The sequence below is a fragment of the Nicotiana tomentosiformis genome, chromosome 7 (assembly GCF_000390325.3).
Source record: "Nicotiana tomentosiformis chromosome 7, ASM39032v3, whole genome shotgun sequence".
Lineage (NCBI taxonomy): Eukaryota > Viridiplantae > Streptophyta > Magnoliopsida > Solanales > Solanaceae > Nicotiana > Nicotiana tomentosiformis.
The window spans coordinates 22,565,010-22,570,180 of record NC_090818.1 but is presented as its reverse complement, the minus strand read 5'-3'; positions in this window follow the sequence as shown (position 1 = coordinate 22,570,180).

Sequence of the window (5,171 nt, the reverse complement as noted above, 5' to 3'; positions counted from 1 at the left end):
TTACAATTGTGCGGACCGCAGAAAGAGTGCATTGCGGCCACATACTAGAATTATGCGGACGCAGACTTCCAATCCTGTCAAGCTGAAAAAAAGTGCGGACCGCACATGGAATTGTGAGGCCGCAGAACCTCCCGAAGGGCATTTTTGTCCGAAATTTCCAGCCATGTATACATAGACGAGTTTCACATTTTTAGGTCAACTTTTGACATCAGCTGCTACAGTAGCCGTTTCCTTTTACTCTTTTTAGTAGTTTTTCATATTTTGAGCTATTTGAACATAGATTTTATCATTTTAATTAGCAATATGAGTTTAATTATCATTTCTTCTTCTTTTTCTTTCATTTCAAATATGAGTAGCTAGATTTTCACTAGGGTTGTAACCCAACCCTAGTGTGTAAACTTAATGGGTGTTTAATTTAATGCTTGTTTCTGGTTGAGTGTTGATTATTTAGCCTTATTCTTGCTTTTATTTGTGGAATTAATGGTTGCAAATATTAGTTCATGCCTATTTGACTTGGTCTCTACTTGAGAAAAAGAGACTTATTTTAGGAAAACTTAGCTAACAAGAAATTAGGTCAATCGAGAGATTGACAATCCCAATTAAAGGATTAAACCTAGAGATAGTAACAACCTGAATTGAGCTTTTTATCAACCGTTTTGTTCAATACCCATTTGGATTTGAGAAAGACAAATCGGGCAAAATCACTCTATGACCGAGAGGTATTGAGTGAGTAATTGAGTGTTGATAGCTATAATACACCCCTACCAATAAAATAAGCTTTAAAGTTTATATCCCATTAGGCAAACACCTAGGTGAAGGTCATAGCCCTAAGCCTTTTTATAACATTTGAAAAACAACAAAAATAATTTCCTAGTTTTATTTCTTAAATTGCAATCGTAGTTTAATTTAGACTTTAAAATAACCCAATTTTGTGGAAGTGCAAATTTAGATATACAAACTCAAGCGCTACAATATATACTACTAACGCCCATACATATATCTCCTTGCAGAATTTGACCCCGACTCTTGTTGGGAATTATTATTGTATCGACCGTTTTCATAACCTTGAATTGAGGTGTGAACTTGGACGAGATCAGTAGCTATTGTGATCAGAGATATGGCTATGTGTATATGTGTGATGTGTTGCATCGTGTGGTTGTACCTTGTGCGTCGTGTGGTTGGCCTTAACTGTGATAAAACACTTGCACAAGCATACACGTAATTAATCACCCCTATCGGTTTAAGAAGGTGGATCCTGATGTTATTGATCATTCATACATACCCTCATCTACTTGCCTTCTATGTGAAAATTGTTCTATTGGCACGTGTGTCGTCCGTGCAGTTACCAGTTGTAATGAGGGTACAAGCTGCTAAGTGATTAGGGTTCATTATGCGTAGTTTTGTCGAGATATCATACTCTGTTAGTTCTATACCTATACTTGTTCAGGTTATCCAGTCTAGTAGGTGTCTTGACTGTCCCTCGTCACTACTCCACTAAGGTTAGTCTTGATACTTACTGGGTACTGCTGTGGTGTACTCATACTATGTTTCTGCACATTTTTGTGCAGATTCAGGTAATTCGGAGTCAATCGATCGCTAGCTAGCTGTACGGATCTTGCTGTGGAGATTCAAGATAAACCTGCTATTGCGTTCACAGGCCTCGGAGTCACCTTCGGTTATTGTACTTGCACTGTTTCATATCTATTTCGAAACAGTTGTATTTAGAGATTTTTGTAGCAAACTCAGTAGAACTTATGACTTGTACTACCGGTTTTGGGAATTGTAATTGTGTATAAGATTTTTATCCCATATTCTTCATTGATGGTTGATTTCTCCGATTAATCCAGTAAGTGTTAGATTTACCTAACCTTAGAGATTAGGTGCCGTCATGATATCCTACGGAGGAAAACTAGGGTCGTGACATTTACGTAGTTGTTAAATAGGTAAATTTCGTCTTAATAAAATTAGATGAATGTCCTAATTCATACTTGAAGACAGATCCGTAGACGTGTCCTGAAGGATTGGTGAAATAGAAAAGGGTTGATCAATTTTACCTAAAGCCTCATAATATTATCTTTTTCTTTTGCGACTCAATTGTTTTTGAAAGAACTGACGATTTCTGATCAAAGCATGAGTTGTGCAAATAAGATCTTGACTTAACACAAATGGATATGGTTAGACTTTAATTTTAAGTTATCTTGTGATTTATGAGGATAAGTAGATATGGAGTTGGCATTAATTTTCACATTAGTACAAATGATGACGATATTAGCTGTTATAAACTATCTTTTTGTGCGAGCAAATAAAGTGCGATAAGTCCAAGGTCAAATACAAATCCAAGTTTATAATTGAAAACTAAGAGATGTGAAGAGACTCCAATGCTATATTATCTAGTGGTCTATAAAGATAACAGGAGATAAGAGTAGAGTTATCATAATTTTCCTGATTTGTACGAGTTTGAAATCAGTTATAGATGCTACAGATTTTCTTTTGTCCTTTTGCTCCCAAGTCAATAGTTTATAGGCAAAATACTAAAATTAGTGTTCGTCATAGCATTTACCACTACTTCCTCCTATTTCAAATATTAGTCATTTTAACAAAGTTGATTTATTTTAAAAGTATTGGCGTTTTAGAAAGACAAGAAATTATTTATGTTACTTTTTTTGAATATATCCTTATTATTCCAATTAAAACTAACAAACTAGAGCTATTATATATATCTTTCTTAAGGAGTGTGCCAAAAATATGAAAAGGCAAGAAAGTAAAATTTGACCATAAATATAACAATCACCAAACTTCAACAAAAAGCACCACTAGTGCAGGGAATACATTAGCTACACTAATTAAGCCAGAGTTTATAACTATGGATATGACCAGACTTCAATTCCAGATTATCTTTATGTGTTTTACGAGGATAAATATGAACTGAAATTAATACAAAAGTTAGTAGATTTTGTCAATTTGCCACTCCCAAAACAGGATAATTAACTTAAATGTCAGTACAAGTTCTACCAACTAAAAAAAAAATATAGTTCGGTGAGTTTATGAAGCGCTATGTTTCTCTTGCAGTTCAAGAAATTTTAGGTAAAAAGAATAAGAGAAAATAAAAAAATAGTATATATCGAATAATATGCTAAAGTAGTTGGAGTAAATTTTAGCAAATTAATGGAGTAATATTTTTAACATGTGCTAATTTGAATACTAAAATTAACATTATTATGCAACTTAGTACTAACATTTTAGATTTAATAGATATTAAATTCAAAACTTATTATTTTATTTAAATCTTATTACATTTTTCGCTTTCTTAATCACTTTCTATTTAAACTTCTTAAGTAAGTATAATGTTCAAGAAAGTATATTTCTCCAACAAAATCAAGTCACAATAACAAGACCATAAGTTACAAAGATATCACATTGTCACAACCTGAAGTCATGTGTATTTTTTGAGCAATTAACATATAATTCGAATACTTTAGCGTAAAATAAAATAGTTTCATGACTTGAATTATATAGTGGCTAAAGTTTATGGACCATATGTGAAATTAACATATGAATGAGTTTGAATAGCCGGAAATACATATAGGAAATAGGACTTTAATTAATTTGGAATTGTGAGTGCAGTTGATTAAGATAAATATTGGAGACCGTAAAATTCGAAATTGAAGCTGTTAAGAGTAACACCGATCTTGGTCCAGTTGAGGGTTTCCCCTTTTAATCAATTTCTGAATATTTGCTTAAACAGTGTTTTGCAAAAATTATCTATTTAAACTTTACATGAGCTTTAATTATAATTTTAAAAAAATTTAGTAATAATAATCAAAACTCAAAAATTTATATACAACATAGATAATAATAAATAGTGGAACTTAAAATCACACGCACACACCAACATATATTATATGCATTTTAATATACATAATATTAAATAATAATAATAAACTAGCAATACATTTTGTAATAAATTCATAATATAACTATTTTATTTATAATGTTAGTGAACTTAGATTAAATTATATAAATAAGATATAGTATTTTTAACTTATGAATAAATACTTGCATTAAAAAATATCTAAATAATATAAAAAGGTATTATATATATGGAGAGTTGAAAATGTCAAGGGTAAAAAAGATATTGTGTAGGACGAAAGGATAAAAATGACAATTGTTCAAAATTGGAGGATGAATTTGATTTTTAGAGTAAACTTGGGGGATGTAAATGATTTTCACCTTTTTTTTTCGACCATGAATTTCAAACATCTTTTAACATTTTTAACAATAAAATGTTGCGATTATATTGTTCTTTATGTAGTTCTTGAATATGTAAAGGGTTGATCAATTTTATTTTACCTAAAGCCTCAATCTACTATCTTTTTCTTTTGCGACTCAATATTTTTTTGAAAGTACTGACGAGTTTCTGATCAAAGCATGAGCTATGCAAATAAGATCTTGACTTAACACAGATTGATGTGGTTAGATTTTAATTTTAAATTATCTTGTGATTTCTAAGGATAAGTAGATATGGAGTTGGCATTAATTTTTATATTAGTACAAATGATGCCGATATTAGCTACTATAAATTGTCTATTTGTGCGAGCCATGCAGATACAAACAAAGTTCGATAAGTCAAAGGTCAAATACAAACCCAAGTTTGTAACTGAAAACTAAGAGATGTGAATAGACTTCAATGCTACATTATCTAGTGGTTTATGAGGATAACTGGAGATAAGATTAGAGTTATTATTATTTTCCTGATTAGTACGAATTTGAAGTCAGTTATAGATGCTACAAAATTTCTTTTGTCCTTGTGCTCCCAAGTCAATTGTTTACAGGTAGACTAAAATTAGTGTTCTGTCATAAGATAAAATCAGTACCGGACAAGAAGTTAGTAGCATTTACCACGACTTCCTCCGATTTCAAATATTAGTCGTTTTAATATTTAGAATTTGTTTTAAAATATTTTACGATTAAAAACCAAGAAATTAATTATATTACTTTCTTTTCTATTATATCCTTATTGTTCCAATTAAAGCTAACAAATTCTAACAAACTAAACCCGTTACATATTTTTCTTAAGGAGTGCGAAAAATATGAACATCGTTATAGAGTAATATTTGACCATAAATGTAACAATCATCAAACTTTAACAATAAACACCACCGGTGCATGGA